Source organism: Panthera uncia (genome assembly GCF_023721935.1).
Source record: "Panthera uncia isolate 11264 chromosome A3 unlocalized genomic scaffold, Puncia_PCG_1.0 HiC_scaffold_11, whole genome shotgun sequence".
In the NCBI taxonomy this organism is placed as follows: Eukaryota; Metazoa; Chordata; class Mammalia; order Carnivora; family Felidae; genus Panthera; species Panthera uncia.
This window is the reverse complement of record NW_026057578.1, coordinates 71388293-71415143: the sequence shown is the minus strand read 5'-3', so window position 1 is coordinate 71415143 and position 26851 is coordinate 71388293. Positions and strand designations below refer to the sequence as shown.

The window sequence follows — 26851 nt, the reverse complement described above, 5'->3', positions numbered from 1 at the left end:
GAGAGAATTTTTTAAAGGGCAACAACTATAATGGGTACACTAAAGAATTTATAAAGGTTATTCCATTGCAATATATGAGGGGGATATTATCTGTATCTTTTCTTAGCAACAACTAAAGAAGCAGTAAATAATGTATCCTAACCAGGATATCATATGGCACACAAATTTACTTGTAAAAATAAAATCCTTTACTTCAAGAGCTAAAGGTAGTTTTTTATTATAGTAGCCTTGGGATTAGATTAAGTGGAAGTGGTGAGAGAGAATTAAAATTTATTATGTTTTTTTCATGCAATGCACAAAAAAAGTAGCCACACTGTTCTGTGGATCATGCAGCTGGTCTAAGCCAGTATATTAAAGATCAAGTAGCATGTACCCTGGCCCCTGCTTAGGATTTTCTCTCTTCTCCAGTTTCCCAGAATTCTCAGGGTCAACAGTGCAAGGAGAAAAACAGAACTCTCTTCCACACACTAGAGTCACATTATTGTAAGAAATTCAAGATTTCTTGAGAGGATACAGCCCTCCCTCAATGCTTTCAGAAGGGCTGATGCTGCCAGCAGGCTACCGCACCAGTTCTAGCCACTCAGGACAGTTTCTGACAGTTCTATTTAAAGAGGATGTCCAACTCACCTCTAATTTATTATTCCAAAGAGCTAAAGTCCAAGAAACTTTTTAAGCCAGAAACACAAAAACAAGAAGGAGGGGACAGTCAAAAACCTACATGTCATCACAAAGCCATCTCCTTTTCACGGATGGTATAGCATTTAGTACAATGATCATTTCCAAAATCAGTTGTGGAAGTGCCCTTCTAAGATAATCTACCATGGAAGTCCTCCAGCTATGGTTCTATGTGTAAATTTAACCTGCAAAGTATTACTATTTTGGAACAAAGAATGTTACAGGGATGCCAAGGTATCACTTGGAACTACAGAATTAGGACAATTTTCTAATTAATGGGAAATTATATTTAAAAACAAATGAATGTAAACACAAAAGAACTTAGAAATGGGGGCGCCTGGTGGCTCCATGGCCACCAATGGTGGCTCAGTCAGTTAAGCATCCAACTTTAGCTCAGGTCATGATCTCACAGTTCATGAGTTCGAGCCCCACATCGGGCTCTGTGCTGACAGCTCAGAGCCTGGAGTCTGCTTCGGATTCTGTGTCTCCCTCTCTCTCTGTCCCTCCCCCACTCATGCTCTGTCTCTCTTAAAAATAAACAAACATTAAAAACATTAAAAAAAAATTTAGAAACTGACTTCCGTCCTAAAGATCATTACAAATTAGTTACCCAAACCACTCCAACAGAGAATATGACCCGCTGCAGAAACTCAGAGTTGAAATGGCAGATTGGGAAGTTAAATAAAACTGTTTCAACTTCAAGGCCAAACTCCAAAATTGCAGTTTTATATGCAAGTAAGCCCAAGGTTTCATGTGCTGGGGATGGGGGAGAAATGTTCAAATTACAGTTGCATATCAGAAAGAACCAACAGTTGCGACAAGATTTTTTTTAATGCATAATGTTGTAAAGATAAGCTGCTTCCTGAACTGAACTAAAAAAATTCCGAGTTTAACACTATTTTGTAAAGTGATATGCCAGTGCATCAAACCAAAATTTTCACTTTTCATGGAGTATTCTTCATTCAGGAAGTAATTTACTGAATGATAAGCTCTGACCCAATCCTTGGTTATAGATTTAAACTCAGCCAACGATTTCACTGGCTAAAAAATTATTCCTTGTAGAACAGCATATGTTTTATTTTATTTTAATGTTTATTTATTTTTGAGAGAAAGAGACAGAGTGAGTGGGGGAGGGGCAGAGAGAGCGAGAGAGACAGAATCTGAAGTAGGCTCCAGGCTCCTAGCTGTCAGCACAGAGCCCAACTCAGGGCTTGAACCCACAAACTGTGAGATCATGACCTGAGCCAAAGTCAGACGCTTAACCAACTGAGCCACCTAGGCACCTCAAACAGCACATGTTTTACACATTAGTACCTGACATTCAGCCATATGGGCCTCTTCGTTTTTTTTCTTCTTGAGTTAATCTGTTAACCAGTAAGCAACCATCTATTGAGTAACAAGTGTGAAGGCACTGGGAAGGGTACCTAAAAGCATTAAAAGTCCTCTCTTAAAATAGCTAATGAGAAATTTTCAATTCCTTGAGAATTCACAACATTAGACAATTGATACCCATATTCAACCACCATTTAGTTATTTTTAGGATATATTAAAATGAAAAAGAGAAAGTTATCACTCACAAGACCAAACACTGAAAAACAATTCCGGTAACTTCCTTTGTGGCTTTACTCAACCTCACACATAGAATGGTTACACAAGATTTCTTACAAAGCCAAATAATACAGAGTTTTGGCGGGCAGATCTTTTAAGTACACATGTACACTACCTTGTTTTAATAAAGGAGGACAGAGAACTTGGAGGTATAAATGACCTTAGATTTAGCCCCTATGGTGACCTAGTCAACAGGGTGGGTGGCACCAAAGAATCCCTCACCCTAATCAAAAGAGGACAGGACAGTTGAGTTTATACTAGTTTTTTTTTTCTTTAATCAAAACCTATTTTTCATTAATAGGAATACTAATCAAAGCTTTAAGCACAATTTTGTATAAGACAATGCACAAGGTGTAATTATATAGTATTATTTAACCCAAATGCCAATCTCTTCCCACAACACGGAATGCATATCTTTACAACACCCCAGAGTGCGCCCCCACACACAGGACCACCACCTCGGTTGTTCTGAGTCTGTTCCTGTCTCTATGAGGCAAGTCTTTACCTCCCATCCCACAGCTTTGGGTACTTGTAACAGGTGTGGGGACCTTGCTGTTTGTAGTTTTGCAGGTTTGTGACATGATGGGGAAGGGTAAGGCAACCCTGTCACAGGAGAAGTATTTCTGCTAGTTACCTAGATATGCCTGGGAAGCCAACTGCTATGGCTGATTTGTTCTTGAGGGACATTTTATTGCTTAATGAAGACTTTAGCTGTTTCTCCTCAATAGCCTATATAAAGATAGTAATCTTGGAAACTGGGTGGGAAGGGCTCACAGCCCATAGATGATGTTCCGCTGAGGTGGCAAAAAGTTCCACCTACAGGACTAGGTGGAAGTAGGCAAAAATAAACTAACTCTACTCCTTGGACTTGAAAAACAAATCCTGTCACTTACTGAAAACATGAAGAAAAGGGCATACTAGTATGTGGTTGGTGGGAGGATAAATGGGCAATATCAAAAATTAAAATACGCATTCCCTCCATCTACCAATCACACCTGTAGAGTTACTTTCCAGAAATGCTTGTGCAAGCACACAAAGATGTATGAGACACAGATTGCAGACTTTAAAAAAAAAAACTAAAAAACAAACAAAATGTTTATCAGTAACAACAAAAGAGTAAAGACCAGAAACAACTAAATATACAGTAACAGGTTGATAAAGTAAAATATGATGCATTCATGTAAAAGAATAGTCTGTACACATTAAAAAGAGTAAGGGAAATCTGCAGCATACAGGTTTAGGGAGACAGCCATGAATGAAGTCACTTACAGAACACTGTATATACTTAGTATGATCCTATAGAGAAAGATATGTATTTAAATGTAAGCAACCAAATAAAAAGGTATGGAAGGACACTTCCCAAACTATTAACTGTAATGGTCTCAAGGGAGACAACCAGAACCTGGAGGACTTATGCTTCTGTATTTCTGCACTGTTTGTTAGTTGTTTTGTAAAAACAAACAAAACAAAAACAGCATATACCACTTCTAAATGTTCAAAGGGCATTTCTATTTGAGGGAAAAACATACAATTCATCTTAATTTGAGTAGGAGAACCGAGCCTCACAAATGGGTGCGAGATTGATGAGCAGGAATAGAAAGGGCATTTGCTGGAGGAAATCATTCTCCCAGGGCAAAACAAAAGGTCATATGTGAACGCTGTCTCCAGTGAGTACTCTAAAATAAATAAAATGTCACCCTAAATTTTCATGCCTATCATCTGGAGAATGCCAAATCAGTATTTAACTTTATACAACATTTATAAGCAAAATAAGGCAAACAGATACTATTTCTTCCCTTTAATTGAGGGAAGAAATTCCCTAATTAATAGGGAATTGAGCCTATTAATACAAAAATAAGTAACATTCACTAAAGAAACACTGAGGTCTACAGGATGCTCGGGAAGTAGTTTGCAAACCAGGCTCCCAGAGGTCAGGCTCCAAGTACCTATTTGTTTGCACTCAGGTCAGAAAAGCTCCATTATACCCTTTATTTACCTAGGTTCCACCTCTGATTTCATCTGCAGAGAAAATAATTCCATTTTTAAAAAGCGTTCATAAATCACTATACAAAGAAATAGGAAATTAGGATGCGTGCTGGAGGGGTTTTCAGTTTAATAACACACGACAGTTAATTACACAGCATGTAAGAAGTGGCAAAAGAGAGGAAGGAGCAAAGCACTGTAGGATCATCTGACCAGAGGTGATTCAAGGGGTCAAAGTGTCACCAATGAGGTTTAAGTCCAGGTGACATCACTACACAGCCACAGGGATAAGATCAGAGCCCAATGGGGTTCATCCACTAACAATTCTAAATGATAGAGAAATTCAATTACTGTCTTCTATATTAACCAGCGTACTTAGGGTTTATGGAGCACTTACTGTAAAAGGGCCAGGCACCCTTCTAAGCACTTCACTGAAACTCATTTACTTTTTTTTTTTTAACTTTGTGTGTGTGTGTGTGTGTGTGTGTGTGTGTGTGTGTGTGTTTATTCATTTTTGAAAGACAGAGACAGAGCACAAGCAGGGGTGGGGCAGAGAGAGAGGGGGACACAGAATCTGAAGCAGGCTCCAGGCTCTGAGCTGTCAGCATGGAGCCCGATGCGGGGCTTGAACTCACGAACCATGAGATCATGACCTGAGCTGAAGCCGGACGCTCAACCGATTGAGCCACCCAGGCGCCCCTAAACTCATTTACTTCTTACAACCGCCATGTAAAGGAGGTACTCTTATCAAACATGTTTTGCGTAACAGCAAACCAAAGCTCAGAGAGGTTCAGTGACTTGCCCAAAGTCACAAAGCACAGTCCCATGGATTGGAACCAAGATCTGCCTTGCCAGCCCCCACTGCTCCAAACAGAATTCTACACTATGCTGCATCTGAGATGAAATAGAGGAGTCAAGCCTGACTGGTGAATACGTTTTTTCCCCCACCTGAAGGGAGCAACATGGAACTAAATATCTTACAGTATCCTGTAAACTTACTTCCTGACAATTTGAACACCAGGAGTTTTACTTAAAATTCAGTGCAGAAGCCCTCACCAAAAAGAATCCTCCTTTCAACTGTTCTTTCAGTTCCACTGGGATCTCCCGTCAAGTCTCAACAATGGAAGCATGCTCCTCTGCCCTGCCTGTACAAGTCACCATGTACTATCAAGGACTCCTTGCTTTCAGTCACCACCAGTCCAACCCCCAAGATCAACACTTTGCTTTTCATGTCACCTGTAGCTACAACACAGAACCATCCGTTACACTCCCATCCCAACCCCCATTAAAATTCTTTGTTAGACTCTGGAACAACCAGCTTTGTGACTGTTCTGCCATCACGTATTTTAACAAACATATGAGATAATTTAAAGAATGCATCTGTTAAAAAAAAAAAAAACAATTATTGAGGGGTACCTGGATGGCTCAGTCAGTTAAGCATCCAACTCGATTCAGCTCAGGTCATGATCTCACGGATTGTGGGTTCAAGCCCTGCACTGGGCTCTGCGCTGATGGTGCAGAGCCTGCTTGGGATTCTCTCTCTTCCTCACTCTCTCTGCCACTCTCCTGCTCTTTCTCTATCAAAAAATAAACTAAGTAAAATAAAAAATAAATCCATTATCAACTGAAAGCTTTCAACAGTTGAGGTTACACAAAACCAGGCTTCCAGAGGCACCCTATTCTTGGCCCTGATAATTACAGGTATCCCATACCCCAAACCACAAGGTAGCATATCTGCAGCCAGGGGAGAGTGAAATGCCTGTTGTCTGGCACAGGCAAAGGTCCTCATTCAGGTTTGGAAAGTGAGCAGAGTAATTAATTAATAAAAAGTATAGCTTAGAGTAATTAGCAGCAACAAAAAATGTTTAGCTGAATTTCCTCTTTTTATCTTGAGGCAGTTCCTATGGACAGATAGATGCTCAGGATTAATGAACTTTAATGAGACCTGCAGCAGCTGGCTAATTAGTAAGGAAGAAGCAGTAATGACAAGGGGGAAAGGGTTGTATTCTTGTTATGAAGCTCAGGCCTTGAACAGTTTTTTTTTTTTTTTTAAAAACCATGGGGCTATACCCCCAGGAAAATCCATGAAAGGCCTCAAAGTGGTCCCAGAACAACAACAACAAAATGGCATGAATGCTGTGCCACCCAAGGGTTGGCTCGCCGGCTGAGGAGTAACCGCGGGAGCCCAGATGCAGGGGCAGCTCAGTGCCGGCCATGATCCTCTGGAGAGCAACACCAACTGGTCAACCCCGAAGGAAGCCCATGTCCTGGGCAAGCTGGTCAGACACTGGCTTGTGTCTCACTGAAGCCCTTACTGAGAATTTTCAATTTAGAATACTGAAAGGTTATAAGGCACAAAGGAGGAGCACTTAGTGACTACAGACAACTCCTCTACTCTCCACCCTCCACTTGTACTCTCATTATCTTTGTTATGTGTGCATCTCATCTTCATCACCTCCAGGCATGGTAAGAACCCAAATCCTGTCAGAATTAACTCGCTCCTCACAATAAACTTCTTATTCTGTCAAGAAACAATGAGGGAGGGAGGGAAGATTCTTTTGCTGAAAGAATGAGAACATACTGGAATTACCACACCCACCCCACTGCCCCAGACACACAAATAAGCAGAGGATGGCAATACTATTGATCATACTAATTAACAAGTCCTGTGCTTCAAATTGCATTCCCAGTAATGGGGATGAATTTGTCTTTTGTGTATTCAAGACATGCACTGTGAAGAGCCAGGGTGGGCATTTAAAATGAAAGGTGCCCAGCCAAAGTGGGCCAGAGGCTTCTAAATGGTGGTTTCCTGAAAGTTTCAGATAGTTTTCAGCTTCGCACATAGTTAACCACAACTCTACATAGCAGCAAGAAACAAAATCTACTCTTTATGGACCAGAAAAGTCACCCCAGAGTAACTCTCACAGAGATACTACTTCAAAGATAAACAGCTTTTCAGCCATCACTGTCATGTAGAGGATTTGTTAGGGTTCTACCTGACCACTTGGAAGCTTCAATTTGTTCAGCATTAGCTTCCCTCCCCACGACAGGGGCCAAAGGCTATCATATCAGGACCAGTCTGCAAACCTCTTAAATACATGGCTTTAAAGTAAATGAAAATATTCCTCTCTTAGTCATTTACATGAAGAAGGTCATACAGATTTGTCCTAGCAACACGGGAGAGCAGTCCTCATTAGGAGCCTTTACTCTAGGAGAGGAGAAAAGAAACACTCAAGTCCAGCATAGAGATTTGGGTTTATAACCTGCCCCCCAAGTAAATATAGTTAACTGCTGTCGACTATTTACTTTTACAGTTTTAGGATCTTGCTGTCACACCGTACTTTCTCACAAGACCTAACAGTCATTTTAGTCAATGCATTTGGCCAGAACTGGTTCCTACATTCTATTTAAGACTCTTTAAGACTTACATTCTACCTAAACCCCAGGGTCAACAGTCAGGAGTTACTGGAACACATAAAGATACCTTTCAGAACTCCACACAGCAGATCTTCCCAATTCAAAAGCAGGACTGAACTGCAATGATCATACTCCCTGATATGCCTCATCTTCAGCCATGTGCTCCAGCTAGGTGAGATCTGGTCTGCCCACAAGTTCTGATACTGAGGGAACTAAAGATTTCCCTGCATTCCTACTGCACAGAGATGAAGCACCCCTCACTGGGTGCTATGGTCTCTCCCTGTAAATGTGAAAGACGGGGAGTTCAGGTGTTTTCAGAAATGTTCTGGTTTATGGTTATTACATGGTTCACCCATAAATGGCTCCACACCAGCTGTCATCTCCACAGAATCAATCCTAAAAAAATAGCAGCTGATAATCTGGTACTGACTCTCTTTAGATGTCACTCTTTACAGCTGTGGTGTACCACACGCTGAATGGAAACTGTTATAATTCATCTTGACTACATGCTTGTCATACATACCTCCTTCTACATCTTGAGTATACTGCATCTCAGAGAAAAGGTGAATGAGATCACTTGAACTACATAAATCCAAAATATAAAGCTTACTTTCCAAAGAGATCAAAATGTGAGTTCATAACACATACATCATATATATAAGAAGGCTTCTCTACAGCACCATCAAAAGAAAATTTGCTGGGGGGGAGGGGTGGGGAAAGACATGCAGCACAGACATGGCACCTCTCAGTACTGCAATTGTCAGGCCTTCCTAAAATGTTCACAATTTTCTAGATAGGGGCCAAAGAAGAGAACAAACCCAGTGTTCACCAACCCAACAGACCCATCATGAGTTTTGTGATTCCAGACAGTGCAAGCAGCAGAATTACCATCACACATATATTTTTTTAAAAAAAGGTCATGAGAAGACACTTGCCTAGGTCAAATTAAATCATTTCTGGAACTGGGTGGGCGGTGGAGGGAACTATATACAATAAATACAAATCACTTGCTCCTCTTATGCCAAATTTACAACACAATGTACGATGAACAAAATCAAGCATGCAGTTTTAGAATAGCAATGAGCAAGGATGAACCGGTGCTTCTCTTAAAAACTATGTGTGTATCTGCTGTGGGAAAACTCAAAAGGTGGCCCGAAAACAAAATATAAATAGCAGCTGGAAGTCTTCGCCTATACTTGGCAGCAACAGTCGAGCCAGAAATTGGGATTATCTACTTTATTCACACATGGACATCACAGAATAAAAGGCAACTTGGCCTAAATACACCAACAAATGCTCCAGCAGCTGAAAATGTTTAAAGTCAAGAAAAATCAGCAAACTCCATGAATGTAAACTTAAAACGTGGATTCTGGCCCAGCTCCATGTTCCCGGGTAAGACCATCACCACTGAAAACTGCTCCAGGGTTACCTTCTGTGGAGGCTACCACAGGAGTAAATATCACCCTTTTAACTCCAAAATTCTACTCCAGCACTATGACCCTTCATTCCAGGCTCTCCAAGTCTCTTTACAAATAATGTTGTACACTGGCAAAATACCAGGCAAAACAAAACACCACTAACGAAAACAAACAAACAAACAAACAAACAAAAAACACATCTAAACAACAAGAAACCAATCCCGCTAAAATGGAGGTGGAAAGCATGTAACACAGTGACAAATAACTTGTGACACTCTAGGAGGAGAGGGGACAGATGGAGGAGCCTGCACTGTCAGATAAATGCCTCTTACTCTACCAGAATTACCGAAGCAAACCACCGAAGAAAAGGGAATGAAGTCTTCCTAGACTAGGCAAGGCTTAAATTTTACGTTGCATTTACCATGCTGCCCTTCACTACCCCCACCAATTCAGAGTGAAAGTCTCAACAGATCCTTTACAGTTGGAGTATGCTCAGGAATTTCCACTTCCCAGCAAATGCTTTCACCAATCAAGGTTTTGAGAAGTCCTAGCAAAATGCTAACCTGCGATCTACAAAAGCATAGGCCTTAATTGCCATAAGAGAAATGGTCTGGAGAGGCAGCATGGCAAAATGATTAAGGATTCAGACTCCAGTTCAGGTGGCCTGGGCTGGAATCCCAACTCCACCACTTACTACCTATGTGTCCTTGGGCAAAGCATCCTTTGTACCTCAGTTTTCTCATTTCCAAAATGGAGATAACTCTTTTCTAACAGGGAGGCTGTGGGAGCATATGAATCAATACATTGTATTAGACACAATACAAAGTATTAGACACGTGCATGAGGATAAGTATCAAGAACCTTTAGCTGTATTACTATTACCACCACCATCAGGCTGGAGTTTAGGTAGGGACCTACTTTTCCTTCTCTCTGCATGAGGATATAGCTTTTCTTTTGCTTTCCTTCTCCTCAGGAGCCTGTTAGTTTCCAACAGGACTGATTCCGTGAGCCCAGAGGACACAGAAGCCAGATGCTTGTGTGTGTTTTGCTTTGTTTTTGTTTTTTGTTGTTGTTTTGTTTTTTTCTTAGCAGTGGGCATCTACCCAGCAAAGTCTTAACAGATGCCTTCAGTAAAATCAAAGTTACCACTGGTTACTGGTACTACCAATAACACCTTCCATACGTTTATTTGCAGGAACCTTCACGTCTGTGCCAAATGATGATCTCACAGTCCTTTCTAATGGGCGAGAGAAATGAGATGCATATCACTTGTGCAAGGTCACTTTACCAAAATCGGCTGCTAAGCACCTGATTCTCTGTACCTGTGCCAACATTAGCTGCATGTTGGCTAACAAAAAGGCCAAACCCCCAACTAGTAATGAAGCATTAACAATGGAAATGGAAGGGAAAATATACATCTGACATCCTAGGCAGGTGTCTAGCCATTCCCCCAACATGCCTCACTGTTTTTGTGGCTCCCTCTAGTCAAAGCCCATCCCTACCCACCCAGCACCCACCATCTCATTACCTAATCCTGGTCCTAAAGTTGTAGCTGAAATGTCAACTCCAAAAAGTCTCTCTCCCATCCGACCACAACCTACGGGAGTTATGCGCACATCTTAGAACACCTGCCACTTTCTACCTAGTATTCCCTTTTAGAATGTTATTCAAGGGAGTGACTGTCTCTTACACCTGTTTTCTAGTGTTTAGCATCTTAACTTGCTCACCATAACACTCACTTGCTGAATTGTTGATTAAACAGGTGGATGGATTTGATGGCTCCTTCGGCAGTGTTAGAGCTATAAACATGTTCTAAAACTTGATCCTGCTTTCACCCACAGCACTTATTCTTCGTTACTTAGTAGGCACATGCTACTCCATCCCAACAGCCAGTCTGCAATAGTGCATCAACTAGAGCCCATTATAAGCAAGTGGCTTCCAGGTTATGCCAGTTGAGTTGAGGACAAGTTCTAGATAACAATACTTATCACCAACAGAAAGAAATGGAAGCAACAACTAGAGCCAACAGCTATCTTCCTATGCCTACATGCATCTCCCCCCTCAGCGATGTTCTAGATTTCAGTCACAAACTGAGCCACCGCAGCAAAAGGTGAAGCAGACTCCAGTGACATCAGGTGACATCAAAATAAAAGACCAACATCGTTACCCAGCTTTCCCTCTAACTCCACCACAATAACCTAAAAACTGAGCCGGGTTCTGGAAGCTGCCCTAAGTACCCACCCAAACACATTTCTTTCAGGCTACAGGTCAACTCCTGTCTCACACAGGAGAAAGGAAGAAAGACATGGTTTTCATGACTGCCTAAGCAGAGGTATGTTGCGACCCAGCTTTCCAAATGTAGGTAAACACATTTTCCCTCCCCTTTTGGTTCAGAGGTTTGTGGACAGATTCAAATGAGTCCTTGCTACTTTAAAGTTGAGCTGTCCTACAGTTTGGCTGTCACTGAGTCACCACATCATTTAAATCACAAGAGATGTCTGGCTGCAGGTATCTCATGTCTAACAACTCAAAATCCAGAGTCCTCAAAGTACGGCACTGGGTCCTTATCTACATGCGTGTTTATAGCTATCTTCAAAAAGATCCCGATAGACCAAGGCTTAATATCACCTGAATTTGAGCTATCACATGGCTCCACATCCTCCCAAATACCCTAAATGCATTTACCATTTATCCAATGTATTCAAATGGATGTCAGCTCTGACCTTCAAGATATACAGATGCAGCACCCCTCCCGGCAATGTTATGCCCCTTGCAATATCTATAAGCAGTTTAGCAGATGACACTGTTTTTAATGGAAGGATATACTCATCAGTAGCAAGCAGTTTGATCAGAAATTCATACTTGAGAAACCTGACAAGCCTATCATTTTTAATCTATGTATTCAATCTTTTGCTAGGTTAAGTGTGACACTTTAAAACACCTATGAATTTGGTTGAATCCTTAATAAAAATAATTGAACACATGTGTTTTCAACAAAATGTAAATGAAATTAAAATCAGTAAAATCTACCCATGTGCTGATAAACATGTACACTATGCCTTGCTATCTGCCTCTACCCTATGTAAAAAAAAAAAAATACATACTTTAAGTTCAAAGAAATGTTGAAAACAGCCCCCTCTTGCTGCAAAATTTTGCAAAATCACCCATTTGTCACTTGCTGGCTAAGTGATCATGCCACCTCATTTCACCTTTGTGATCTTCAGGTTCCTCAATTCTCAGGGCAGATAGGACACCACCTATCTCACAAGGCTACTGAAAAAATAAAATACAGTAGATGTCAAAGCACCTGGTTCATACCTGGTTCGTGCTGGAAATTTCACCCACAAAAGCATTTTTTTTTTTTTTTTAAGGTTACATTCAGTGCAGGAGAAAGAAGCTTGTGGTTGAACTCTTACATCACAGGCATCAGGGGACTCATGAGCAATGTGGTGGCCAAGGCTGTGACCTCTGATTCCAAGCCAGCCTGCACTGGTCAGGCCCCCACAGCACCACCAGCTTACCACACGGTGACACAAACATGACCCATCCTGAACACAGGGCGGGGACCAGTGACTCCAGCACAGCACATTATCAGCCACCCGTGGGCTTTCTGACCCTGGGGGAGAAGGGCCAGAGGCAGGAGGAAGGAAACTACATCATAAATCCCACACCCACAGGGGAGGACGCTTTCTGAGGAGCAAGCGCTGAGGAAGCTGCTTCAAAGCACACTCAAGAAACTGTGTAGGCTGCTGCTAGACGAGGTCCAACCGCTCTCTCCACACCTCGGCACGCCTAGATCTTCCCAGGAAGATACCTATCTCCAGAGAGGCAGCGTGGAGTGGGGTCTGTGAACACACAGCTGGGTGTGATCATGGCCCCGCCGTTTACTGGCCCTGTGACACTGAGCAAGTGTCTTCATCTCTCCAAGCCTTGGTTTCCTCATCTGTAAACAGAGATAACATCTATGCCTATCTCTAGCATTCCTCTGAGCCTGCAATGAGGTAATGCATATAATAAATGGCACAGAGTCAGGTATTTATTCAGTAAATACAGGCAATTGTTATTGAAAAGGTCTGTTTCCTTCATCAGACCAGTTGAGTGAAACTGAGAACAGTCTTGCCATTCATTTCCCCACACAAAAATTTCTTGGATTTGATTACGGATTTGTATTTTTCATAGGGTGCTCACACACATTATTGTAACTGATTCTCAAAGCAACTCCTGGATGAGCAAGGAGGGAAGGTGTTCTCCATTTTGCAGGTATATAAAGCACCCACCCCATCTTTATATTCACCCATTTAAATCCTATTACGAAAAGCATATCTGTTTTGCTGTCTCTTGACTTGTTTGTGAGCCTCTAGAGGGAAGTTGTACCCTAGGTGCCTAGCAACGAGCTACAGAGATGCCCTCCATAAGGCAGAATATTAAACAGGAATTGAGTAACACCAACTATTATTCTAACAATCACGTCTCCCACTGCAGTAGTTTTATTTGTTGGTTTTTAATGCAGGGGACCTTAGCAAATGACTTACATTGTAAATTCCCACTAGGGAAAGGGAAATAGAGGAGATCCCAAAGCCAACTGCTAAATCACTGAGTGCCCTGTGCTTCAGTTTCCTCTTGCAAAAAACACTGATGAGCAAAAGAGCTGCTCCTTATCACAGAAAAAGTGATCCACAGCATAACTTACCTTTGGAGACAACTATGAGCTCATAAGTAAAATGAGGTAAGAAAGGTCACTACAGAATCACTGGATGACAACACTGGCTGAGATGATATCTGGACTCACCCTCCCATCTGACTCAGCACACAGGTAGGCAAACAGTCCCAAAGCCGGCCAGATGCAGAGCCCTAGACCAGCAGGCCAGTGCCCTAGTGCCTCTCCCTCAATTCCAGGCCCCTCCTTTCCCAAAAAGCCAACTGAATTTACTACCCTAATAAAGGCTGCAGTATGTGGTTCTGTGGCCAAGAACTCCTAGTCAAGCTTGGCTATAGTCAGGCCCACTGCTGAATGACTAGGACTTTTAAAAATTGCTTCCTTGTGCTTCAAATGAAAAAATAACCTCCTGTCTCAAAATAGAAATCATATATATTTGCAGAGGAAAACCAACAATTTTTTTTTTTTTTTAAGGAGGGGGCAGGGGACTGGAAATCACTGTGAGCTGAGAAACAGTCTTTGGCCACAGCTAGTTTTCTCGTGGCTATCTCTTCAGTTTAAAAAGCCAAGCTTGCATCATAATCTGATATCTACATTTCTGAGGCCCTGCCTCTATTTGCTCAGAGTATCATTAACTGCTTGGCTTCCAGAAAAACATTACTCATGCTGTATCACTGTGAGCAAAGACATATTTGCAGTTAGAAAAACTGCCTTCATTTCACAGTCACACAGTATAAAAATCCGAACGAATGGCTACCACACCTAGAACAATGGATTTCAATTTCACAGGGTACTTTTCACCTCTCTGGCTATGAAACTAGATTACATTAGGGTGATCCTAACCTTCTCTGGTCCAACTACTCTTGCCCCATCTCACTCAAAGGGAAAAAAAGGAAAAACAACCACAACAATAAGTCTAATTAACTTCTGGGGAACTGTTACTACCTCTCTAAGTACTTCAGTACCATGGGCTTCCTTCTCGACTCGCCAAAGTTAAATCCCCCAGCACCCTGCAGACTACAGGGACTGTTATGAGAGAGGTCCCTAGGGTCCTATCGAAATTTCATTTTATCAAAAAAGTAAATAGATCCAGATGAGCCCTTCCTGAAGTTATAGCTTAGCTACATCATAGAGCCAAAGCCATTATTATATGATTCACTCTTTCAACACATTACTTACCATGTGGCTGGTAAGGCCACCTCTTTTCTCAGGAGAGGAGAGGCCACAGGGAGGAAGACCAGCTAACTCACTTTAAAGAACTTTGTATGCATTACTGTCTGTCTTACTTTACTCATTTATGTGTCAAACAGTAGGAAGGCATACAGGGATGAGCAAACACACACAGACCTTGTCTTCTGTACATGGTAAGTATTTTCATATGTAACTACAGTGACCCACTGCCCAGCTTGCCTGGGACTTGGGGAGATTGCCCAGAAGGAATAGCCACTGCTGACACTGGGAAAGTCTCTGACATACTCGGATGAGTTTGTCACCCAATCAATACGATGTACTAATTTAAGTTTTACAGCCACCCCAAGGGGTATTTATTTTTCCCAGTTTTTAACAGATCAAGAAAACGGGGTCCAGGGAGGTCACTGATGAAGCCAGGATTTGATGCTGGCTTACGTGACTCCGCGGCCCATGTGCTTTACGTGATGCTGTGTTTCTGAGAGATGAAATGTCCGAACGCTGAACACTGCCGACCACAGCCCTTGAGTCTTCTGCACCACATCACCACAGCTAGGTTCTGATCATTCTCCTCCTCTGCTCCCCCAGCCACTCCCACCCAGTCTCCACCACAGACTGTGCAGCTGTGATTTCATCTGCTTGGCAGTTGTTCACAGATAATGCATAATCTCCCTCTACCACTACAAGAGTCAACTTTTTTTTTTTTTTTTTTTTTTAATTTTTGGGACAGAGAGAGACAGAGCATGAACGGGGGAGGGGCAGAGAGAGAGGGAGACACAGAATCGGAAACAGGCTCCAGGCTCCGAGCCATCAGCCCAGAGCCTGACGCGGGGCTCGAACTCACGGACCGCGAGATCGTGACCTGGCTGAAGTCGGACGCTTAACCGACTGCGCCACCCAGGCGCCCCAAGAGTCAACTTTTTATAGCAAGTTGTTTAAACCTCTGTAGGTAAACGTCTCCTTCAATAGAAATCAGGGCACCATTTTCAAGCATCAGAAACACACTTTGCACTAGACTTGTACTCACCTCTCAACTACTACACACTCAAACTAGTGATAAACAGAAACTCACTGGCATTTAATAGTTCAAACAGAATACACGGACTTTCAAAGATTTCATATACATTAAAAATATGTATTAAAACAGACCTTCAAAGTTTCTCTTAAAAAAAGAAAAAAAACCAAATTCAAAATGCCAAGGCCACATTCCAAGAGATAACCACCATTTGCACATCTTCAGTGTCACCAAAATAAGGTCTACGGTTTGTATAAGGATTTCAGGCAAAACACACACACACTCCAACTAGTCCGTACTTAAACGGCAGCTCTCACTCCAAAATTCCAGCACAATTACACTCCGTAGGGGGTAAAATTCACCCAAATAATGACACAGCCTATGTAATTTCCTTGCCACCAAAGAAGAACAGAGCCTGCAGACTTTTTATGTTTTGCTCACATTCTTCATGAATAAAGCGTGCCTCAGTGATCCTCAAATTAACTTTCCACTTGCATCATTTCAGTATTAAAAGAGACTTTAAGGCCGGATCTTTCACAAGGCCTTTGTGAAAACCAAATATAGGCTGGCCTGTGTCTCCATGCTACTGTGATTACTGGATTTGCCACTTAAAGACCCTATGCCTCTTGAAAACAAGGTTGGGGCAGAGAGAGAAAAGCTAAGAAAGGCCTTTCAAAAGCACACACAGTAGAGGCATTCACCAATCTGCACAGGGCGGGTAATATTAGTTTGGCTACAGTAGTTCTCTCTGACAAAGTGCTGGAAGCTCTGGCTCCAGCAATAACTGCTCTAGATGCTTTTTATGAACTTGGGAAGCCAGCACCATTGTGACCTTCAACCTACATCAAAAGTCATCAGACTCAGACTCAAGTGACTGCAGTCAACCTTGTAATATGTTCTAAAGGGGAACATAAAAGGGGTGTTTCAGTTGGGTGCATTTTCAAGCAAACCAAACACTCTTCTGACATGCTGAAGGAAACCACACCCAGAACAGGTTTCAGGGGTGGAGGTGGGGTAAGATACCCAACTTAAGTTCAAGAGACCAGCCACTGTTGGGCCCCACTTTACCATTTAACCAGAACGTGTAATAATAATGGCTGTCATTGATTACTGAGGGTCTACCATGTACCAGGTACTGTGACCATTTCCATGGAGAATCTGACTTTTTCTTACAATAATTTTATTTCATAAAATCTGTATTACCTTCATCCCAGAGATGAGTGAACAGGCTCAGATTAGTAAAAAGACTGCCCTGATCTACAAAGCAATTTGGCAATAGGCACAGAAATACCCACATATGAAAGTTTATGATAAAATGTTAAATGAAAAACAGAAACAAGACACCAAAAAACTGAATCTATATAATGATTATAATAATGTTAAACTGTACATGCATATAGATAAGAACTATCGAAAAGTTAAAATTTGCTGGGATTGCTGGATCTTAAACTATTCTTTCTTTTTGAACATGTCATAATTTGGCTATGAAATAATTACTGTATAAGTGAATTCTGGAGTAATATAAAGAACAGTTAGAAATTAAACTTTTTTGCCCATAAGTGACCTTCAATCCTACTGTGGTAAGAATATCACCTGAGTGGCCTCTTGACTCATACTGCTTTCATTACCTGTGCCCTTTTCATCAGGAAGGCTTTGGACTGGTGCTAGTTGAGAACAGAAATAACTTATCTCCCCCATCCCTTTTCTTTCTTCTTTAAGGGGCAAAAACTTCCAGCCATCAAGTTTCAGCAGATGTTTTTTCTCCTCTACCTAATCAATACCCACTAATTTTAAAGCTTCACCTGCAGACTCACAGGAAATGAGCACTTATCAAGTAACAGATATTTAATGTATGTTAAATCCACTTTTAACAGCCACACCTGAAGGCACTGCTAGGGAAGTCTGATATACATGAAAGTGGACTAAAGTCTAAGTGCAAGTGCAAAAAGGGCATCATTGATTTCATATAGGATGCTTTTACTAAAACGGAGCATAGGGGAAGGAATTTTTTTGCTTTAAAAAAAACTTCAAAAATATGTAAAAGGTTGAAGTCATAAAGCAAGTATGAATTTACCAAGCCTCTACTTCCCAGGATAACACGCTAAAATTCTGAAAGAACTTAAAGAAACTGGCCGAGAGAATTGTTTTAATGCTCCATTAATACCAAATGGGTAGGGATGCTTGGGTGGCTCAGTTGATTAAGTGTTCTCTTGGTTTTGGCCTTGGTCACGATCTCACAGGTTCCTGAGTTCAAGCCCTGTGTCAGGCTCTGCGCTAGCAGCAGGGATCCTGCTTGGAATTCTCTCTCTCCCCTCCCCCCACCCTCACCCCCACTCTCTCTCTCAAATTAAAAAAATAAACTTAAAAAATACATATACCAAATGGGTAAATGAAAAGAAACTGTGCTTTTTTAACCTCACCAATTTTGAGAAATGCAGGATTAGCAAATACAAAAATCCCAGCCAAATTCTACAAAGATTTACAAAGCTAGGAATTAACCAACCATGCTTTTAAAGCCCTGTAATCTCCTAGGGTAATACTAAACTTTCTTTAATTAACTATTATACATTTGGATATAAGATTATTTTTATAGTTACTTTAAAATGCTCTAGATTACCTGAAAGAGAAGAAGACCAGGAAAACTTTAATGTAGACTCATATAAAACACATAAACTTTAAACCTCAGGAAGGTCATAAGCTTTCTGGAACTTTTTTGCTGTCTGCTCACAGGGGTAAAGAGGCAAGTAGAGATTATTTTCAAGGCAGCACTTTTTTTTTTTTTTTTAATGTTCATTTATTTTTGAGAGAGAGAGACAGAGCATGAGCAGGGGAGGGGCAGAGAGAGAGACACAGAATCCTAAGTAGGCTCCAGGCTCTGAACTCAGTACGGAGACTAACTAGAGGCTCGAACCCACGATCTGAGCTGTGACATCATGACCTGAGCCACCCAGGTGCCCCCCAAGGCGGCACTTCTTAAACTTGAAGATGCCTACAAACCACCTGGGGATCTTGTTACAATGAAGTTCTGACTTAGTTGATCTGGGGTGGGCTTGAGATTCTGCATTTCTAACAAACCCCCAGGTCATCTGCAGACCACACTAAGTAACCAGGTTCTAAGTACCTTGCAATTTAAAATTTGAGGAGGCTATGCTGTTTCTCACCCCACAAATGCAACAGTCTCCCGACTGGTTTCCAGCCTCTTTTCCTGACCACTACCCCCTAAAGCAATCAACACACTAAGCAGTCAAACACACCTTTCTTGGGAGGAAAAAAAAAGTCACAACAAGTCACTATCCTATCTAAAATCCTTCAGTGGCTTTCCACTGCTCAACTTACCTCCGAACTCCTTAACCTGATTTACAGGACCACACATCCTCTGGCTTTTCAATTATCCTTCTAGAACCCCTCCTATCCACCCTTCCTCATTCTGCACTCTGCAAACTCTGGCCACCCTGAACCTGCTCCACTTCCCCTACCCTGGTCTTGCATCCCTAGCCTGGGTCTCTAACCTGGAACAAGTTTATTCTCCACTTGTGTCTCTACTCCGTAAGCTCAACCAGCATTTCCAGCATTGCTGAAATACACACTTCCTCACACACTTCCTAACCAGGGGACAGGTCTCAACACATTTTTATTAATAAGCTGATGGGATAAGCAAGAAAGCAAACCCTCTATTTTAAAAATCAGTTTTATTATTTCTTGGGATTCTTCTTGCTCTAAAGTTGCCTAGATTAGTGACGAACTACTGAGCTTTTAAATGCCAAGTCCTTCGCACCCATGAACTGGTTTAACAACTGCCAAAGTCTTAATTAAGCCAATCTAAGAACATAGCCAGCAATCTTAGCCAGCTAAGAACACAGACGTTAGAAAAATGCTTACAATACCTTTATTGTTTATTTCATCTGTCATTAGTTTTTCATAGCTGGGGGCCTAAGAATTGATAGAAACTTGTCAGACAAGGGGGAGAAAAGATACCAAGATCCAAAAATGGCTGAGATCTACCTGGCTTACTTTGATAATGTGCACAGGTGTAATTCCACTTTGAGGGATGTATGCCTATGAAGCTATCATTAACTGAAAACTTGAAGCTCTGTCACTAGTCACGTCATTTTCCAGAAGACAAGAAAACAAACCCTGAAATCCATATTTAAATTGCTGTGCAATACCAGACTTCTTAAGAGTTCATCCACATGTAGAACTTTTCTTTAAAAGAAAAGATGACGATGGAAACAATAACCACACTTTACATTTTTAATAGTACATGGATGTTTTCAAGGAAGCTTCATATAAATTATGGCAGCTACTGTTCAACACAACCCTGGAAGGTAAACCTGACAGGTATTCAGATAAGGAAAGCAGCCCAGATCTTCAGAGATCCAGGACAGGGATGTGGTGAGGTACTGTATGCCTGCCTTCCAGTCACCAGGTCGTTGGGATTTCTGTTTTTACAGTTAAATGCAGTAGATTCTTAAGAACCTAAATGGAACTAAGCGAGATGCCTTACAGAACTGTACTCACAACCTGCAGATACTAGTGTCTTTACCTCTATTTTTTCTAAACTTAGATCTTTCTGGATTGATCTTCACAGCAACTTGGTGGGCAACTAGGACAGGTAATTGACCCACCTGGCAGATGAGGTAGCTGAAGCCTGCAGATGTTAAATGGCTTTTCTAATTTAGTGGGACAGAGGCCATTCCTGACTAAATGCCTTTTCCACTATTAAACAATTTTGTTCTGAACATACTTTTTCACAACTCTTCATTCTTCAATAAATCACATATATTATCTGCTCCTATTTAGGAGCAATTCATGCAGTCAGTTCCTCCCCATCACCAAATTACAAAGATTCTATGAATGATCCAATAAGGGAGTATTCTCAAAGTTGAGTGTGTGTTAGAGCCACCTGGCAGACTATAAAAAACACCTACTACTGGGCCCCACCCCAGAGTTTCAGAAGTAGGGCCTGAGAATTTATATTTCTAGCAAGTTCCCAGATCATGCTGATGCTGCTGGGCTGGGGGCCTCCTATTGAGAACCACTGCAATAAAGCAGCCCATAATAATAATTGCATTTATTTACTCTTTAACAGACTTGGTAACTATTACATGTAAGACAGGTTATGTCAGACTTTTGTCTTTATGCCCCTATAATAACCAAAAGCAGTATGTAAAAATCACAAAATGAGCAAGTGCTTAAACTTTAAATCTTATAGGAAGGGAATCCAAGCAGAGATTCTGACCTCCTCTCCCTCTGGGAATACTTAGAATTAAGTGGCATCTGAACTGGAACTCGAAAGTAATAATCCTGACTCAAGAAAGAATTCCTGGTGCAGGAAAGCTGGAGAGCAGGGTCTCAAGGGCAGGGAAAACGCAGGGTAGGTTTAGGGAATCCTGAGTACTGTTGAGGAAGGAGTAGCAGGAGCTGGAAATGGGAAGGTCAGCTGGAGCCAAGTCACAATGGAGTCAAATCCCAAAACTTTTTGCACAGAGCTCTAATCAGGGCCCAGCTTTAGGAGGCTTTAGGAGACCAAAGAGACTAAAACACAGGTAGAGGCAGTGGGGTGCAGTGAAGAGATCCCTTTCTGGGCCCTAGGCATGTGAAGAGGTGACAGGAACAGAGTCATCAGAAAGCTTCCTCAGCAGTCAGGTCATTTACTCCTATTTCACTACCCTAAAAAAAGTGGTCTCTCTCCCTCAAAGGGAGTTATCAGTCACCTCCCTCTTCTTGCTAGCTGGCCTCCCACAGTCCTTTTAATGGACATCCCAGTCAAACACCAGATTTAAGCTAAAGGAATTGGCATTCCCTTGATCATCAGAGTTCCTAGCCCACCAAAACCAGAGAGCACCACATGTCCAGTAATCTGACCGGTCCATTAATTTTCCATGCCACCACAATGCAATTCATGATATCTGGGAACAGGTGCTATGGCTCATACCTAACCCACTTTGTTGTCCTAGAAGAGATCAAATTTGGAATCCAAAAACCTGGATTCTGGAGTGGTAGCCTCATACCAAATGATCTGCTTATTTACCTATAAAAAATAATATCTAGCCCAGAGAAATATTATTATTAAATACATGCACACTTACTTAGAACTTACTAAGTACTACATCCCATGCTGGGTACTTTGAATAGTCTCATTTAGTTAATTATGCAAGATGATACATATTAAAATTAAGTGCTGTACACATTAGTAGTAGTTATTATTACTACACCATTCAAAAAGGATTCTAGTTCACAAATCTGTTAAGAACTTCCAAATTTTAAGGTGCTCCTGGGTGGCTCAGTCGGTTAAGTGTCCAACTTTGGCTCAGATCATGATCTCACAGTTCAAGAGTTTGAGCTTCATGTCAGGCTCTGTGCTGACAGCTCAGAGCCTGGAGCCTGCTTTGGATTCTGTGTCTCCCTCTCTCTCTGTCCCTCTCCTGTTTGTGCTGTGTCTCTCTCTTAAAAATAAATAAACATTAAAAAAAATTTTTTTTTTTTTAAAGAACTTCCAAATTTTAGGCTGAAAGTCTGGTAGACTGTTAAAAAGATTTTTTTTTTTAATTGGTTACTTGTCCCACAAAGTTATCTGGGCTTAGAAAAGCTATCGTATCGTATTGGCAGATATCCAGACCAAAACGCCAATCTTGACATGCTTTCATTAAACCCAAAAAGGCTCTTATAAATCCTGGCCCCCACCCCCAAAAAAAGAGTTCTCATTCGTCACCAACTCTTTTCACTGTCACAATGGGAAATATATGAAGGCTAAGACTGTTATCTAAGAACTTTAAATTTTCTTCATGATGAGGAGGTAGAAGCCCAGCAATCTTCTTTCTCTAAGGTTTAAGATATTATGCAAGACAAATATCTAGGTACCCTAACAAACTGGCAAGTTCTTAAAAACTTAAGACCAGCAATGCTCTTTCACTAAGAGAAGAAACCAGGACCACAAAAAAAAATGAAGAAATGCAATAAGACAACTCTGAGATATCAAGTAATAAACTGCTCTGTAGTTTTCTGTGTCCCACTGAAGACAAACGACTCCATAACTCCTTCTGGACACTGGGACACGTTCATTGAGCCAGAACAGCTAAGAAAAAGCACCTTTTCCAGAAATACCAAGTGCTAGATGTCAGGGTTAGGCTGCAAAGAAGGCAGAAGAAATTCATATTGATGCTTTTCAACTAGATCCTGTCTTCATTACAACCCCACCGCCGGGGCCAAGAGAATCAGTGTTCTGGGAGGCTGGGAGGCAGGTAGGCAGGAGAGAGCAATCTGGTTAGGGTGCCCATTTCACAATGTAACCTCATTATTATTATTATTATTACTATTGCAGAAATAAAATCAGTATCTAAAGGTTTAGGAAAAGAAAATTAGAGAACAACAATATGCAGCCTGAGCTCAGTAATGCCTGTGAACCCTCGTCAAGCTATTTGATTGTCTTCTCATCTTTAAAATGTCCTAGGACGGGGCGCCTGGGTGGCGCAGTCGGTTAAGTGTCCGACTTCAGCCAGGTCACGATCTCGCGGTCCGTGAGTTCGAGCCCCGCGTCAGGCTCTGGGCTGATGGTTCGGAGCCTGGAGCCTGTTTCCGATTCTGTGTCTCCCTCTCTCTCTGCCCCTCCCCCATTCATGCTCTGTCTCTCTGTCCCAAAAATAAATTTAAAAAGTTGAAAAAAAAATTTTTTTTAAATAAAAAATAAAAAATAAAAAAATAAAATGTCCTAGGTGTGTTACGAAGACAAGATACCATATATAAATCTCCTACTAACATGTCTGGGACACAGTAAGCACTCAATGAAATCTTCTTCCCACCAACCACAAGAGAAGAGACAAGAAGCTTTATGGAATAACTGGAATGTGAGCAGAGTCTTAAAAAATTATAGGAATGATTTCTGCACGTAAAATGAAGAGTGGGGCATTTAAGGCAAAAGGCAGACAATGAAGGCAAAACCTGGGGCTTGGTTTTATGAAGAGCTGCAAGCCTGCCTACCTGGAAGATTTGACTGGAATGTAAGAGGCAGAATATGAAGTATTTGGGGTTTGGGCCATGTGGGGAGGGTCCAATGCCAAGTTAAAGAGCCTGGCATTTAATTTACTTTTTAGGCACAAGCAACAGTTCCTGAGTAGAAGAGTAGCAATTCCTATAGGGAATTCAGCTGGCTGATTTGAAACTGAAGGAAAGGTATTATGAATCTGTTACTACAAACACATTTTTTTAAACATGTCAGGTTGAGTTTTTTGTGTTTTAGCATTTCTTTCTTATTTGAAAAAAAACTAACCCACCTTTAAAGACACATGATCAGGCTCTGAGGAAGGTGGTAACTCAATTTTGCAGATGAACAATTTGAAAAAGAGAATGCACTTTGGGTGTGTCTGTTAGGTGTGCTGGGTGTTGGTGGTTAACATCTGAAGCCATCAGAGGCTGAAGGTCTGTTTCTGTTTCTTGTTTTACTTATACCAGGAACACCAGTGTGACAGATATCACTCTACATCTCAGACCCTTAAATCAGAGTGTAAGTAAGTCACACTTATTTGCTTACTATCTAAGTAGACTAAACACATTTTAATATCATATTCCTTTAGCTACAACATCAAATCTCATCCCCTGGTCCCTCCTGAAATTTTTAGGATCAACTGTGAAAATATGCGAAGCCAGCAAAAAGATCTCCCACGAAATCACAGTACCCTCAGAAATAAACATCTCAGGCATAGACGCTAAATGAATAAATTCATGTAAGAAGCATTTTAAAAAATCAATTCAAAAGACCAGTTTACCAATACTGGGTTATAACTGCTAGGAAGGATGATATTCAGAAGAATAAAAAACGGGGTGGTGGGGCAAGGAGCAGCTTTGGAGGCATGCATAAAATTAAATCAGATGATATAATCTATATATTATAAAAGATGTGATGATTGGAAGAACTACAAATACAAACTGGGGGTAGGAAAGGGAAAAAGTTTTAGCAAAAATTCTTCTAATGTTGCTCACAATGCAATCAGTTCCACACACCCCTACTAAGGAGGATGCGATGTTTGTAATTCTCCTGGGATCCACCATACTTGGAAGTTAATTCACCCTTTCTCAGTTCCTCAACATGGGTAGTTTTCTGTTATAGAGATACCAACACTAAACTTGTGTAACTCCTAAACCACAATATTCAGAAATAAGAAAGCTATCTGGTACTACATTAGGGAGCAAAAGTCATTAAAAAAAAAAAAAAAAGCCAGCAAACAAAATGTGAAGCCTACACCTTTTGAAGAGATTTCCTTGAGAAACAGTAATGAGCACCTGGTGATTTTTTTTTTTTTAATTTAAATTTTACTCTATCCAGGGAGGACAGTTTAAGACATTTCCTGTGTGTAAGCTCCACCCTTCTCAGTGAGCAGTTTTACAACCATCCTCAAACCTTTCAGATAACGGCCTTTTGTTGTTTTGGGTGGGCCTTTGAGAACACTGCCCCCCACACCTTCTTACATTTTCTCCTTGGTTTTGCATTTTTTTTCCCTGAGACTACAGGAGTGGGCTGATTGGATGTTGGTAATAGGTTTTCTGATCAAGGATCTGCCCGTTGGGTGCTTTCTCCTTAGCGGTGTGACACAATGAAGCAGGGAGACTTAGTCATGCTTACAGGAGGTGCATTCTGAATTCTTAAAACCTAAAACCATGGGGCTTCCAGCACAGACCCGGAAGATAACAGACACACCACCATTCCTCTCTTTACCATTTGCAAATGTCCCCTACCGCCCTGTTTCCCCAACCCAAATTTTCCCAAAAAGCAAATTCTACCTTCCAAGAGCTCAAGGGGAATGAAGCAAAGACACATAACCACTCCCTGGGGGGAATGGAGCTTCCTCTTAGCTAACTGCCCCAGGAACGCAGCACAGACTAGCAAATGTTTAAAATCACGTCCCGTTCTGCCTCTTGTTTTCCAGAAAAGTGTCATTACTGTCAACTATTTCACAAGACAAATAAACCTTTGAATGAAATATATCCTCCCTCCCCTTCCCAATGAAAACATTCTAGGATTGAGCTGCTTCCTTCCTTCCTCCTCCTCACAGGAACCACATTTGTGGCACTAAGAAGAGTTAAAATAAGAAACATACAGTGTGTAAAGGCCACTTTTTCACAGCATTAGAACCATTCCTGGCCTACTACTGATTCCAGGGGCTTCCAAACGGAAAGAGTTCTGTTTTCAGTTATGAGTCCTTTTTCATGTATAAGCTCTGAGAAACCACCAGCCAGGCCTGCTGGTTGGGCAGGGACAGCCAAGGGCTGGAGGGGCCACCCCAGCAGCGGGCTGCAGGCCCATCATCCCACACACTGCTGCACACAGGTCCCTGCTCTCCACAAAAATATGTGCGGTAAAATACTGGATTCATTCAATTATTTCAGACTAATATAGACGCCAAGAAACCTATAATTGATCCAACGAATCCAACCCATAGCACTGGAATGACAATAACTGGCTTTCATTATAAATTACATAGCCTACTAAATTGATGGGAAGGTTCTCCCCAACACAATACATCAAAAGAGTTAAAATTAAGCTTCGGAATCAAAACTGTAATTTACCCAAGGCTTAGGAACAAAAAGACCACTCCCTCCTCCCTTTTGCTATTGTTCTACGGGACTGGGTGTCGAGCAGTGCACTTTACACCTTTAGGATTCCCAGAGGTAAGAGGCTGGGGGCGCTGGGAGACAGAGGCGACCCAGAATCTAATGCTTGCATACTAATAGGTCTATTAGCATTGATCTACTGAGCTGCAAAGATAGCTAAAAGGACAGAAAAGGTGTGTGCAGTGAGCAGCAGATACCTGACAACCTAGAAAGCCAAAAGGATACTGGGTTGAGGGGAGAGGGGAGAAGGGGGAGAGAGGAGGAGGGGGGGGGAGAGGGAGAGAG

The 26851-nt window shown here is 41.5% G+C and overlaps 1 protein-coding gene across 5 annotated transcripts in view; it reads right to left on the bottom strand.

The window, feature by feature from the left end:
• Positions 1 to 26851, bottom strand: part of SPTBN1 (spectrin beta, non-erythrocytic 1) — a 199180-nt gene that overhangs the window by 85313 nt on the left and 87016 nt on the right. The window lies entirely within an intron of this gene.